Raw genomic sequence first — 16281 nt, 5'->3', positions numbered from 1 at the left:
TACTGCTCTTTGTCTCTATCCAGTGGTTAAAAACACCACAGACCAACTTTTATTTTGAAAGTACCTGGAAGGGTTTAACTGGGTGACCTTAACATGAAGTTTCACTTGCAAATTGAACAAGTGGTGCTCTCAGTTTAAGTTTATGCTCAAGAGACTGCAATGGTGATCTTTGATCATTACGAGCCTGACAGTCCCATTTGAAACAATTCCTCTTGGATGCTCAAATCTTCCGTTACGCTCACAATTCTTTCCTCCCAGTGCACAAATCTAATTCTGCTCTTATGAATCTTGCAGACAGAGTTTGGCTCAAATGTGCCTTTTGCGCTCTCAAATCTTTTGTCATCATAATATTTCCATAACAGAGTGCAGGATACCAGCAAGAAGTACGACTGGGACTTGGGTTTGCAAAAACGGATGTTTCCTTCAACCACACTCTTGACAGCGAGAAGCCAAGAAGCTTGAGTGGTGAAGTAAGAGTTTGCCTTGCTCCCTGTGTCTTCTTTCCTGCCTTCGGCCTCCCCATCTGTGCCGTGTTTGTCCCTGGACAGCAGGCTGGGAGGCGGGCGACCGCAGCGCTGGACGCTTCAGCCTCTGCTCGGGACAGGGATTTATTGAGCCGTGGCCGAAGCCTTTTATCTGTACAAGCTGTGACGCTGAAGGGCCTGCAAGCAGTTTGCCCTCATGGGATTCAGACTTTTGGGTAGAGTGTTTTGGTGATGTTGGGGAGATGTTGTAGGGGAGATGTTACTTTGCTCACTCCCATTAATAATCTGTCTTCCTCCAAGAGAGAGGAAAAAATTAGAGGAGACAGCAAAGGGAGCAAGTACAGAGGAGCGAATAAAGACACCAGTGGGAGAAACACTAATGAAAGACAACAGAGTGGAAAAGAGCCATCCATCACACTAGCAAGCCACAGCACATATTCATATTGTGTTTTAAGGTGTGGAGGTGTTTGTAAAATCAAGTCTCCTTCAAATTTGACTCAAACTTCCATACACCAAAATCTAAGCTGCTTTTCCTACTTAAAGTCTTTGGGATTTTATTAGCAATGATCGTGCAACTTAACTCTCATTTCCAAGGAACTGACTGACCTTTAAATTTTGTTTCCTGCTTCAACTGTGCAGCGGTTAAAGGTTGACAACCTATGTAAAACTCAACTATGAAGTCTTTAATCCTCAGTAGTACATTATTGAAAACTCTAAACCCAACGGCCATTGCTGGTATGCCGCTTTTGTGTAGATTGGCAACAGTGTGCTGCTGCTGCTGAAAACTAATAGCACAATGAATAATCTGTCAGAGTTACACAATGTTACAGTCAACATTCATCACTCTCTCTCTCCCTCTTCCTTTATTTTCTCCTCGTCTGTCCATATTTCTGTCTCTTTCCATCCTCGCTGTATCCATCTCTACCCTTCAATCACAAACATAATATTCATACTGGGGTACTGACTGTGTAAAGTAGGGCCAGTTCTTGCTGAAGAGGTGGATTACAGTGCACAAAGTGCTTGATGCAGCCAGGATGAAGGAAGCGGATGACGAGGTCAGCTACAGGGGGTGATCAGGCCTAAAGACTGGGGGAAAAAAGGAAATTCAGAATTTAACCATCAACACTAACCCCACAAACACAAGCCCTGCCAACACTAACTCCACCAACACCAGCTCTACCAGCCCTAACCCCACCAAGGTAACCCCACAAACACTTACCCTACCAAAACTAACTCTACCAAGATTAAATCCCACCATGGTACACCCACCAATATTAACCCCACCAACAATTACCCCACCAACACCAACGCCACCCACATCAACCCCACTGACCCCACCAACCCCACCAACCCCGAGGCTAATAACGCTAACCCCAGACACCCTGAGACTGACCCCATGAATCCTAACCCAACAACTCTCACCCTAGACCCCAAACCCACCAACACTAACCCAACCAACACCAACCCCACCAACATTAATTCTAACAATACTAAGCCCATCAACACAAAACACATTTGCGTCTTGCACAGCGAATAACCAGCTCTGTGTTGTTCAAACTTTCATTGTCCAAGAATGCAGTGGAATGGAAACAAGGCAAAAAGAGTCAAATTTTATAGTTTATAGTTTTCCACTCTCCTCTTGTTCTCCATGGACACATCCGGTCACTGGATATCAAATGTGTTCGAAAACAGCTTCCTGGCTGTCAACTGTGAATATGAGACGCAGGCTGGATCTACATTACATTGTGTCACTCATGAAAGCACGCTGCCTTCATGCAGCCAGTGCCCCAGGTCCTATGCACTGGCCGTTACCTTGCACTGGCCGTTACCTTGTATCAGACTCCCACACCTCAGCCAGTGACCCAGACTCATCAGCTGATATTATTTAAGTAATTAGTTGTGTTAGTTTTGGAAATTACAAAAGGCTTAATGATGCCGGACCAAAAAGAACAGAATCACCCAACGAAAGCAAACTTTGTGTTCCGTGAGCCAACATTGAAATGCAATCCAGCAGCCCATTGGTCTTGCAAGAGGAGAAAATCCTGACAACATGTGGTAAACAGTGAGGTTTGGATCGGATTCCCCTTTTGGGTCTGTGTCTAAAAGTCAGCAGAATACTCAAGTTTGATATGTTCTTTCTAACTGACAAATCAGGGCAGTTATTTAAATTATTAAGATTTAGCGACATAGAAATCCTGTCTTGATGTTAAACTTAGAACAAATCAGGGCTGAATTGATTTGTGCTCTGCAACATTATGTTCCAATCTAAGGGATGTCTAGACATTATAAAAACAATCATGTATAGTAGATCAATTTAAACAGTGCTGTACATTTTGGTATATCTTAAAAACATGTTCAAACCAACTGCATGCATATGAGTGACGATACTCCACTATATTTCTAAACCAGCAACACTCACTGTGGCCAGTCATTACATGCATTAGCATGATCTTCCTCTGATTTGCATGTCCCAGGAGCGTATGGCTGCTCTCACACAGTATCCATTTCTCTCTGAATTGGTGCCCGCAGGCCAGAAAACATTTGACTGGGTATAATGTAGACTATAAGTCTTTTCATAATCACACGTGGCTGCATTTACCAGAGGAATGTTATATGAAGAGGAAATAGCTACATTACAGCACAGTAATGGTGACATTTACATAAAACTCCATAAAGTGTTGAAGTGCACGACACAGTCTCTGGATTTTATGTAATCACCCTGAATGTGCATCAGATAGAGAGCAGTGGTTTACAGCGAGAAACCATTATAAAGCTCTTAATTAAAATTACATTGAATAATGCCATGTTAATGAAGCTATACATATATAGATTATAATTACTCAATGCACTGCAATGGACATTTACATTTAGGGCATTTAACAGATGCTTTTGTCCAAATCGACTTACAATTAGTAAGTTTGTCACAGAGAGAAACCACAACATATCACCGTTGATGGAGTAAATTAAATATAGAAACAATTGTTAAGCCCTCATCTGAGGATCATAAATGCTATTTGTCAAAGATTCTTCAAGAGCATAAGTGCTATGATAGATGTGCTAATGATACGAACATACAAGTGCATCCATTGTTTTTTTTGAGGGGTGGTCGGAAGGGAGTCATGCTATGTGGGGTTTAGGTAAAGTCTGAACAAATGAGTCTTGAATCTTTTGCAGAAGATGGAGAATGATTCTGTTGTCCAGACATCGGTCAGGAGTTTGTTTCACTACTGAGGTGCCAAAACAGAGAAGAGTCGCAAGTTCACTGAGCAGGCTTTGTTTGCTCTCAGCAATGGGGGTACCAGTCAGCCAGCAAGTGATCTTGTGGTTTGACAAGTGTTTGGAGGTAGACAGGTGCAGTTCTGTTGACGGCCTTGAAGGCCGGCACCATTGTCTTGAATTGGATGCGGGCCGCAACAGGAAGTCAGTGGAGGTCATGGAGGAGGCGGGGTCACATGGGAGAATTTAGGAAGATTGTGAACGATGCGTGCTGCAGCATTCTGGATACGCTGCGACAGTTTAGTCTCAGAGGCTGGGAGTCCAGCCAAGAGGGAGTTGCAGTAGTCCAGGTGGGAGATGACCAGCTCTTGGACCAAGAGGTGCGCTGTGTCTTTTGCGAGGAAAGACCAGATCATGTGCATGTTGTAGAGGGCAAATATGCAGAATCAGGCCACAGCAGTGATGTTGGGGGCGCAGGACAGTCCATCTAGAGGATTACGCCCAGGCTCCTCACCACCGATACCGTGACATCCTCGACAGTGGATGACAGGTCCAAGCAAGGGCAGTCTTTCCCCGGGATGAAGATGAGTTCAGTTTTACTAAGGTTGAGTTTTAGGCGATGTGCAGCTGTCCAAGCGGAGATGTCTGCCAAACATTCTGCGATGCGCGTTTCAATGTGGGTGTTGGAGGAGGATGGGTGGAAAAGACAGGAACAGTTGGCTGTCGTCTGCATAACAGTGGTAAGAGAATCCAGGTGATGTGATTGCAGAGCCTAGTGATCTAGTGCATAGTGAAGGACTTGCGTTATTAGAGTGGTGTTCTCCTTTAAGGACAGAGCGGCAGCAGCAGCGGCGGCAGCAGTAGTGGCGGCAGCAGCACAGTAGTAGAACACCATCTGATAGTCATTACCCCTCCCCTCTCCTCCCCCTGCTTTCTCCTCCTCTTCTCCTCCTGCTTGAAACTCCTCTCTCAGCTCAGACGTATTATTCATTAGTCTGATGAAAAACACCCACCAACTTAGCTGGGCCCAACTTTGCTCACATACACATTGACACAAGAACACATAAACACACACACACACTCACGCACACAGTCCCAACCCAGCTGAACTGCTCTGGCGTGGGTCAGGGACCTGTCAAAACTCGGAAGCAGGTCTGGACCCGATACGGTACCACAAAGCAGGCGTCTAGAGGGGGAGAGAGACTCCAAGGAACTGAGCTATTTATCGTAGTCCTTGGACAGTCATTTCGAGCCTGTGCTCAAAGTGATAGAAGGAAGGGAGAGGGGAAGAGTTTCTAGACTTGTTATGGTGCCACAGAGCAGATGTCTGGAGAGAGTCATTACCAAAAGTAACTGTCTGCTTTCCACGGCAGAGAGAAAGACAACAGGAAGTGGAATAGAAAAGGGAAGAAAAGACGGTGGGATGGTGGAGAGCTGGAGGGAAACGGAGACCCAGGAAGAAAAGAAGTATGGAAAGGAAGGAAATGAAAGAAGGAGGGGAAGAAGACAAACGTTAGAGAGCTGGCGGCGGCCTGCCAACGCTCCAGACTGCGCGGTGTATTGCATGGGGAAAATGGTCGGAAGTGCTCGCCCCCCAACTTGCACCCCCACCACCACCACAACCAGCCCCAATTTCAGCCTCCTTCAGCCTCAGCTCCAGCCACACTCGACTGTGTTTCCCAAGAGAGCCAGACTCTACAGCTGGCCTTATTAAACCGAGAGAGGCAGAGAGACAGAAAAAAGACGGAGAAGGAAAGAGAGGTCACACAACTGGAAGACATCAGTTGAAACCGTGCTCGCTCTCGTTTTTTTTTTTTTTTTTTTTTTTTCAGGCAGTTTTTTCCGTTCATATCCCGTTTTATGATAGAGTTTCTCACAAACACTCTCGCGGTGCACTGGGTTCAAACACATAGTAAAAAGCTATTGTTTGATTCGACATCCCTCAGAACGCTGTAAAACAATGAAACAAATGCTGGGAAATTAAAGACTGTGTGACTTTTATCTCGTTTGTCTGAGTGCGTCTGAAGGCTGTCGTCATACATCTGAGCCTCACTGCATGAGGGTGTCTTTTCTACTTTGTTTGAATCTTGCAGTATTTGTGAACACACTGGGGCAATAAAAGGAGCTTTGAGGGTTGGAAGTCTGTTTCCAATCCATTATCTGGTGTTCATATTTAATTTGCTTCTTTTCTGCTGCAGCTTGTCTTGGTTGCTGTTTAACCTTGAGGGTTTTTATTCTATTGGTCATAGATGCACTATGCTTCGGAATAACGTCATCACACGCATTCACACCTACACTTTGGTGAGTTTTTCCACAAACAGCTACCGATCTGCTCCTTAGGGGGCAACTGAAGGTCAAGTGCATTGCTCAAGGCCATCTCGCCTCTATTGCATATTGAGAATTCGGAAAGAATTACTCAGTCACTGCTTGTCTGAGGACTCAAACAAGCAGCACACTTTCACTTACCACAAGCATAATAAAAGTAAAGGTATCATGCTAAAATATCGTATTGGCCAAAAGTGAAAGTTCCCCATACATATGATAGTTGAGTCTTTAAGTATATTAACTGTAAATTAACTGTTAATTAAACATAAGCATCATTTATTTACATGAATACATATACTCTAAACTATGGGTTAACCAAGTGTTTGCCCAGCCTATCACAAGTTTTTACATTCAGCATTTTTTGATTATTGGAGATAGTGTTTTCTAAATCAGTTTGCCACTGAAATATATTAATTAATGGAGACCTATTATATATTTTTTTGTTTTATTTCCCTTTCCCTTAGTGTTTCATATACTGTAGGCTCTTGTACATGTAAAAGGTCTCTGAAAGGTGAAAAGTTTCTTCATCTCAAAATACTGCTCCTGAAGTGCCTGAAAACCCTCTTCAGTAGCCCCGCCTTTAATTCCACAACTTTTTGACATCACACTACTTCACCATGTCACACATTTGCATAACTGCTGCCTGTATTCACAATAGAGGTGAGGCTCAGTCAAGGCTGAAACAGTACAGAGCTGAGCTGGAGACTGGCTCAGTCATGTGTGAGCAGACCAATCAGAGCAGACTGAGTGTTGATGAAGGAGGGCCTTTAGACAGGAGCCAAGATGGAGTATTTCAGAAAGAGTGGGCAATACAGTGTGGCTGCACTGGACAGTATGAGAAAAACTGATGCATGTGAACCTATTCTAGTAGTAACCTAAAATAAAAATATGAACATGAAAATGAGCTTTAAAAATGTGGTACTTTGGGTCTGACGCATCATGACTCCTGTGAAGTAACCAGTAAATTAAGTTATTGTGTCAGGTGTATTATGTAGCCAAACCACTGTCCACACATTGTTACTCTCAGCATTTTATTTCAGTGAAGGTGAAAGGTCTGGTTCATGTCAGTAGATATTAAATGGAAAAAAATCAGGACACCATTCAGTTTTCTGTAGCCAATAAGACCTCGAGCTCTGCTTAAAACTCATCTCTCCTGACCATAAGGCCTCTGTTTCCTGTTAAATGAATGTTGGACGCAAAAAAAAAAAAAAATGGAGAGCCACACAACAAAGGTATGGGGAGTTGACCGAGTGCCAGTTTGGAAGAACTGCTGGTCACCTGAGAGACATTTGCTTAGTTGTATAAAGCTCTTTAATATGTTCCATATTGTCAAGGGAAACTGTTAAAGGCTTTGTTACAGCTAAATCAGTTCAATACAGACAGCTGCAGCTGGCCTCCGCGCCATTCATGATGTGGAGGAACCGATATTAAAAAATCTGAACTGTGATTTCTCGGCTCAAAAAAGGCTTCTTCAATCAGAGTGCATCCAGCCTCCTCTTTACTCGCTCTGAGTTATTGACGACATAAAAGCAGCTCCCCAGACTCTGCAGTTAAAGACTCTGGCCGGTAGCAGCTCTGCCTCTCCTGTAACGGAGAAGTGGTGAAGTGGTGGAGCGGTAGTAGCATACTTAAAGAGAAATCAGCTGTGATGTCATTGCCACTAATGAGGTGGCAGGAACAAGTCAGACCACCTGACTCACTCAGCAGCTCACCTCTCTGTATTTTTAACTCTCTCTTAAACTCTCCCAATCGCTTTCTCACCCGCTCTTTCTTCTTCCCTCCATCTGCCATCGTCCCTGCCCACCACAAGTGTGTTTTTTCTGGGCTATGTGTTTCCCCCGACTGGTTATATGAGCCGAACCAGGCTGTCCCGCTCCGTTGTACCCTGGCTACAATCATTTCCAGAGCCACGCTTGAATGCAGCAGTTGGGCAGTTTGAGGGCATAGAGACAAAAGTCGAAGAAAGAAGAAGAACCTGTAATCAACAATCTGACTTTAGAAACAGATCGCTTTTGTTAACATGATCGGTCATGATAAATGGACATCATCTGAAAGGTAACAATAAATAAAATGGTTCACACTATGCTTTTCCAAACCCTTAAGGCTCTGGTTGGCTCAGCTACGTTCCATGGTGTAATGACTGGCTGCCTCAGATGCCAGCGAGCTCACATCACCAAGAGAGAGAAAGAGAAGGGGAAACAAAAAAGGGGGGAGAGAGACGGGGGTAGGACATAGTATAGGGCCCACTGGCAGAAACTTGCCACCAAGTCTGAAAACTGCAAGTCGTTCCTGCAATTGGCACTAAGAAAGACAGATACTGAGAGACAAAACAGAAATAGAACCTTGTTAAAAAAGGTGCCAGACAGACACAGAAACCTATTCTACTTATATGCATTTTGACCCACGGGCAAGATTTTTTATCTCAGAATACACCTGCTGCTGAGACGTTGTTTCAGCCAATGATGGTGGCAACTTCGATCACAAAGGTGATGAACTCAAGTTCAACACTTTTTAGAAATATGCTTAGACACTTTCTTGCCGAGAGTCAGATGGGAAGATCAGAACAACTCTCCCTTTAGCTGGTCGCTAAATGCTTGGCAAAGCACGACACAGTAAGCTTAGCTTAGCATAAAGACTGTACACAAGGGGAAACAGCTAGCCTGACTCTGCCCATAGGTAAAAAATCAGCCTACCAGCACCTCTTAAGCTCATTAACATGTCACCTTGCTTATTTATTCAGTAAAACAACCAAAGTCTATAAGTGATGTCAACGAGAAAATTGTAAAAATTGACAGAGAATATTTCTAACCCATTACACACATCGGTCTGTAGGTATAAAGACCATAGCCACATGATTGCCATATTCATCTGACATTACTCTGAAATGCCAATGCAAGTGTAGCAGTATGATGCCGTGTATGATGGGCTACCTGTGGCGGTGTCCCTCTTGTGTTAGCACTTTGGGTTGATTTGGTCTCACTTTCATTTACTTCACGTGGTGTTCCTGGGATTCCCTTTGTTTTGGACCCATCTGCCCAGTAAGACTCAGCCTTGTCTGGCTCCCCCTTTTTCCCCCCAGTGAGTGAGTTCTTAATGTTGAAGCTTTTAAAGATCTTAGATTTAAACTAATGAATAACATTTTTGTAACTGGAAATGCTTTCTCTGCCTCACTTGTGAAACCGACCTGAGTGCCTTCTTTGGTTGAGAAATAGTCCTTTAAAAAAAGGGTCCCTGGGTGAAACCCCCAGGGTGGCATTGTTTGCCGTGAAATTCATTCTTAATCAAGTGCTGCCAAGAGCACGCTCCTTGTCACCACACGAAGATAAATTACACTGCTGTGTTTGAGGTTGCAAGTAGGGAATCTGAAAATGTGTTATTTCCCTACTTCCCGATCGTCTAGTACCCCTTTTCCACTCGTCAAAAATCCCACTGAAACCTTTCAAGATCAGGCTTCCGTGTGCAATGGGAATGTGTAAACTCTGCATTTACATTCAGGTCAATTGACCCAGGTTGACACACTAAATTCACCACGTGAATTGATGACGCGTCATCAACATTTGTTAGTGGTGCATAAACAACGAAGGAATTTTGGATGCAGTCTATTCAAGGATGTTTTATTTTCTGGACACAGTGCTGCAGGTGGAGCCCCAGTCATTCCTATGAAAGCGGCTCAGTTGTGTTTTGAAGCCAAAAAAACTTGACGCTCCTGCTATGAAAATACCTGGATCGTCAACCAAGCCAGCTAACTTCTGGTTTATTGCCCATCTAGCTTGAATGGAAATAAAATTATTCAATCGTGTGGCTCTTCTCAACTTTCCAAATGTTATTGGATGCTTCAGATAAAAATCACGAACAGGCTGCCTTGCTTGTGGTCTGTGGGAATGGAGTCAGTAGGCAATTTTTAGAGGGTGCAAACACATTTAAGTCTACCCTGGTAGACCCGCTTATTTTAATGGAAAAGCAGTATATGCAGGTTGTAATTCACAAGTTAATTTAAGCTATTTCTAACTTATCGTGTGTATCGAATGGTTATCTTAGCTAGGCGGTTGTTGAATCCTAACGTTAGCTGTCGTCTAACTGCTAACCCCTCATCATCACTCAACACATGAGGAAAAAACTACATTTCTTGGTCAACACTGTTTCCCAATTTTCCTTTTAAATGTCCAAAGTTTTACTCTGGGAAAACTAAAGTGGAGGGGAATACAAATAAACATTCAAATGCAAAAGCTTTTATTGTCAGGTCAAGTCCAAACATTTCATACTTCATACTGCATTTTATGACTGTACTACTGTGGCTCAGCAGTCAAGCTATTTTCACAGCCCAGACCTTGAAGAGTGAAAAACAATCCTTCTTTAAAAGTATCACCTCAATTATTGGGCAGCAGGGGGGTTAGAGAGATGCTTTTTGATTGTCCTCCAGTAGGTCAAAGATCAGGGTCAAATACAGAGTTACAGCTGCAGAGGTGAGACTTCTTGGATTTATTTGTGTTGCTCATCCAACCACATCATTTTGCACTGTGTGTTGAAGAACAGCCACTTAATTAACCATTTGTGTACTGTGTTTACATTCTAAAAAAAGAAAAGAGGGACGCCGTGGGAGGCGTGAGGGTAAAGATCAGTGGTATGCAGGGAATGGAAGAAGTGAGGAGTTCATTTGATGAACTTGTTAAAGGAGGCTGAGGGGTTGAAGTGAAAGATGTGTGAAGTCAAACCTTTGTGTTAAGTGTGTGTGTATGTGTGTGTGTTTGATGTTACAGTCTTGTAAAGCAGCAGCTGGAGAGGGCTGTCCCCTGAGAACCACTGCAGCCGGGTAGTAAACCACACACGCACACACACACGCGCGCGCATACACACACACACACACACACACACACACACACACACACACACACACACACACAGATCCAGTCTTTAATAAAGCTATTGCTCGGGAAACAGACCAGACCCAGGCCAATCTGAGGCTCTTTTAAGGCGAGAGTGACACGGTCACGCTCACATTCATATATTATTATATATATTCACGTCCTCTCTGCCAGAAAAAATGACAGAAGAACCTCATTATACTGACTTTCCCAATCAGATAAGAGAAAAGAATATGACAGATAAGTGGTGGTTATATAGAAATGAGAGTCTATTGTGAAACTCTTCTCACTGATGTGTGCAACTTTAAGTACTTTGTCTGCATATGGTTCTACTGTAGAACTGTAAATGTACTGTAAAACTGCCCTGTCCAGATGTGGAGTTAGTAATACAAGCCACAGCAGGGGGGGACACCTAGTGAGTGCTATGAAGTCAGTAGCTTAGTGAAGCTCATTAGGAAAGTGGAACACCTGGAAGACCCTGAGAAATACCAGACTGAGGTACATTTTTTGTTGTGTATTCAGTATTGTGTACATCTGTGGCTCCGCCTAAGGTTGATAGAAGAACAGGAACAAGAAAACAGGTTGATAATTAATGGGTTCTGCATATTAAAAGAAAGTTGTTTATCTTTAAGTAAGCTGTTCATCTACTTGAGAAACAAAAGACAGGTGCAAGTGCTCAGGCAACAAGTTTCTGTGTTTATGGCAAGTCTCCGTAGACAATCTTGAGCCTCAGACAGAGCGTCGAATTAGTCTGCACCACAAAAATCTCCATATTTAAAGGAAACCACTGTTCTTTGCACATTCACATGTCATCAAATATCTTTTTTTTTCCCTTGATTGTAGGAATTATATTGGATGACATCATGCTGCAGCTGACGGGGAGCAAACACTCCTATTTTAGAGCTGTGGATCGTATCCAGGGAGATGATATAACACAGTCCAGATGAGCCCCTCCAAGGATTGTCTCATTATCGCACACGCCGCAGCTGCACGACCACTGTGTATATGACTAACTGTGTTTATGTGTGGGCGTGCGTGCATGCACGCTGCGTGTGTGTGTGACCATTTAAACTCTACTTGCAGTCAATTACCAGAAAATGACTTGTGTGGACCATTTTCTCTCCAAAGAAACTAATTATAGGGTTTGGGTTAAGGTTAGGATTGGGGTTGGGATTGCAGGAAAGTCCTGGACTGAGCTTGTTCCATGTGGACGACGTGAAGCCAGGGGCGTAGCCAGAGGGCTGCCAGGGTGGGACTGGAAACCATCCAAATCTGATTGCTCCCCCTCTGAATGAACCCCAAAATCAGGGTATATGTTTAGATATTTGGAGTTTCTGGACTAAAGATTTTGTTATTTACAGTAAAGTTACCTCTAAATATTCAGCAATCCAGTCAATTTGGCCCATGAGTATCCCCACATGGTTAGTCTATGGTCTAATTTCTTGCGGGTGTTACACTATATTCTGTGATTATGATCAAAAGCTTATTACAGGCCAATAACCATTTGTCCCCTAAGCACCAAAACAAACAGTGATTATCAATGAGTGACAGTTTGTTAACTATCTGTCTTGAGAATTCATCGTGTGGTTGTGATAATGTTTAAACAGCCTGCCATGAACTGCATTCCCCAGTAAATAAACTTGGCACCAAATAAAACTCAGAAGAAGCGTTACTGGAGTGTTTAGTGGATGTTTTTGTTTCAAATGAACAATGTAAGTAGCAAAAAACATGGGATTGTTAAATAACAGTTTGTTTATGTCTATCATGTAAATGTCACCCAGTTTGATTTAAAGCAACAATATGCAGACATTTGTGTTTTGTGCAACACAACTGTTGTAAATAAAAATCTAAGGTTTTTTGTACTGTACTCACTACAAACAAAACTCTGCCTGTCTTTACAATGATGTCCTGAAAACGTTTGGCATGGCCGTCAAAGTGCAAGACCTGCGCACCACTCAGCACAGTAACAGCAACTCCTGAGACAATGACATGTGGCTTGAAAATGCTACCAGGCAAACCTCTGTTGAAATGGGCTCACCTGGCTTATGATCAAATACTAGCAGGTTGACAACTTTGCTAACAGCCAAACATCAAGCAAATGCATCAACACACCATAACTTAGCAAACCAATAATGTTACTAATGTTACTACAGTCCAGCTCTGCATTCAGTCATCATGAGTCATTCATTGGTTAAACGTTTCTTAACTATATGATCTGTATCTTTATTATAAAGTGTTATAAAAACACAATTTCTGTCATTTTTGAGGATTTGAGGATTATTTTAATTATGGGGTTCAGTAAGGTATGCTGTCCTTTTAATTCCCAATGCTCTAAACCTTTACCACGTTGTTAACCCTCTGTCGTCTCTACAGAGGAAATAAGCAGTATTAAAAAAACATAAATTAGCAGTGATATGACCAAGCTGTCATCTTTTTAACATGTGTTTTTAACATTTTCTCCAATGATACAGTGTAACATTAAAATTATGTATAACCCACTTGCTTCAGGACAATATATATAACCTGGATGTCTTCTATAATCTTCAGATGTAAAGAAGTAGGATGAAGGGGGAGAGGAGGAAGAGGAGGAGGAGGAGGAGGTAACAGAAGAAGGGTTTCCGACAGTAGCCCAGACCTGACAGTTTCCTTCATATCCGACTTCATTCAGTCCCATACAGGGACTCTGCACATGGTAAACCTATCACAGACACACAACACACACACACACACACACACACACACACACACACACGCACACACACACGCACACACACACACACACACACACACACAGACTCCCACACACTGCCTCACTCTCTCATACATACAGAGGACACACATGTTCTCTCTCAGCCTCGACCAGGAAATGGCTTTTACTCATTTTTGAAAACACATGAAATACAGAGAGTGAGGGTAATTTGGCTCTCAGTGGAGAGTTTGTACCACTGAAGGCTCACATCAAGACTCCCTGCTGGGGAAATGTGGACAGTGGAAGTGAACAAGGTGTGCTCATCTTGTCCTCACATCGACTGTCTGTGAACCTTTGAGCAATGCACAACAGGAGCTGCTCACTGACAGCCTGGTTTATTTGTGAGTGAAGCTGGTGGTTATGGGAGTATTAATCATCTTGTTGTCTAGAACAGTTCAACTCAGCCAGGAAACAAAATGTGGATATTTGATGATTTTGCAAAAAAGAAAAATTCTGGATCAAATCGGTACAACAAGTTTACTGCCAATCTTACATTGTTGGTTGTGGTTACAGACAAATTAAACACCTTGAAAGTGTTTTCTGGGATAAAAGTTGGGTACAGAATTGTCATCATAGTTAAGAAATTAAAGGAACAATTTGTCACTTTGCTTTGTACACTTTCTTGCAGAGAACTATGAGAAGATCAGTTCCAGTCTCTTGTGTGGATGCTAACTCTTAGGCTACCACCACCAGCTAATTAGCATAGCTTAGCATAGTGGCTCTGTTCAAAAGTAACAAAATCCATCCACCAGCACATCTAAAGCTCACTTATGAGTATGTAATGTCTTGTTTGATTGTCTTTACAAAAACAACCAGTAAGATGACATTTTAATATGGGGTTTTAATGAGATGTGTGTTAATTACCTTACATACGTTACTTATACAACTTATACTCATATACAACTCTTAAATCTACCTCATCCATTAATGACAAACTAACTGTTTCTGAGACTTTGACACACAATATATACATACAGCTGCTGGACCACCAAACGCTTCATATTTTATTATTGGTTTCCAGCTTTAAGGTTTTAAATAGCGGGCCAAGAGGTCTTTTGATTCAGAGTTAAGTTAAAACATCAATGTATTCTTACACCACAGACCAAAAATGTGTCCTTAACTCATCTAGCCTGGTTAACTGAGAACCTCATCTTAGTCAGCTCAGTTGGACGGGGCTCAAAAAAAGATGTAATTTTGTCTGCTGCCACTAGACGGGGTGAGAGAAGGGGGGGAGCCAAACGCCTGCCCATAATAACCACCAGACATGACTCATTCAGCGTGGAATACCACAGCAGCCACAGACAGGTCTCTGGCAGACATGGACCAGAAATCCGACCCCGCTGTAGAGTTTGTGAATGGGGCAAGAATGAGCAAAACCAGGGTAAATTTAATAGAGCTCCAATAGGTTTTAAGATTTAGGAGTTTTAAGAATTCATCAAGTGTTTGGTTTGGCTTATTCAAAAAGGCAAGTGTCTAAAGTGCCTTAATGCTGAGTGTTTTATAGATAAGATGTATCAGCTTAACAATGAAGATACTCCTCCTTTCTCTCTTGCAGTTTATTTTCATTTCTCTTATTAAATTCCCCGTCGGTTCGGTGGTTCTCTTGGCAAAGCTCCCGCTCATCAGGTCCTGAAGTACAGAGCTCCTAAAAGACAGCGCAGGAACAACACATCACCTTGTCAGATATGATTGTAGCTCTGATCATCGTCATTCTTGCCCAGAGTTCCCCCCGCAGAGAGGACCACTCAAATTGAAGACTAACACATGTTGGACAGTCCAATCATTATTTGCTTATGTGGAGTCCATCCAAGGCTTGGAGGGCCTGGAGAGCCAAGAGTCTAATCTGTGGGCATAAGGAGTAACATAGGAATAACATATTGTACAACTTAAAGTATGGCAGGGGAGCGAACTGTGAGCGGTCACATTACATGAAAACAGCAGGCAGGAAGTGTTTTGCAACAGCGGAAAATCTTCAGGTCCAGTCCGACCACCAGACGGTCACACTTCATCTGGCCTGGAGGCTGCGGTCAGTGGATGGATACCTTCCCTACCGTTAGGGTTGGATACACTGTCATACATTTGTCTATTGCCCCCTCTCACACTTTTTCCATTTTTCTTCCTCTTTTCTGTCTCCTCTGACAAACCTTTCCTTTTTCTTTATATTCTGGCCTCCTCCTTTCCTCTCAACTTCCCCTGCTTCTCTCGCTTCTCCTCCCGTTCCTCCTTTCTCTCTTTCCTCCTTAGCAACCTTACCTCATCGTGTTTTTGTCTCTCTCGTCCCCCCTTTCCTACCTTCCCCATCAAACTTTCTCATTCCTCCCTCTCTCACCCTCTTTCTCTCTCTGTTTGTGGTCAGTCACACTTAATCTAGCTCCATCCATCTGTTTCTCTTCATTCGTTTAGTCCGCTCTGTTTTCGATTAAGATTACATCAGGCTTTGACCTATTAGTGTGCCGTGATCCTTTTGAAGTCATTCTGTGGTTACAGGTTAAGCTCAAAGCCCACCACTCTTCTTACTCAACATAATACAGACAGTATTTGGAGGGGGAAGGTTTTTAAAACTTTTCAGCCAGGGACCAAAATGACTTTTTTTTTTCCTTGGGATCCAGGATCATTAAATCATACGAGCGTTCTTGTCATGTGG

The sequence above is a fragment of the Acanthopagrus latus genome, chromosome 17, assembly GCF_904848185.1.
Source record: "Acanthopagrus latus isolate v.2019 chromosome 17, fAcaLat1.1, whole genome shotgun sequence".
Classification (NCBI taxonomy): Eukaryota; Metazoa; Chordata; class Actinopteri; order Spariformes; family Sparidae; genus Acanthopagrus; species Acanthopagrus latus.
The sequence above is the reverse complement of the archived record's forward strand: the minus strand, read 5'-3'. Positions refer to the sequence as shown.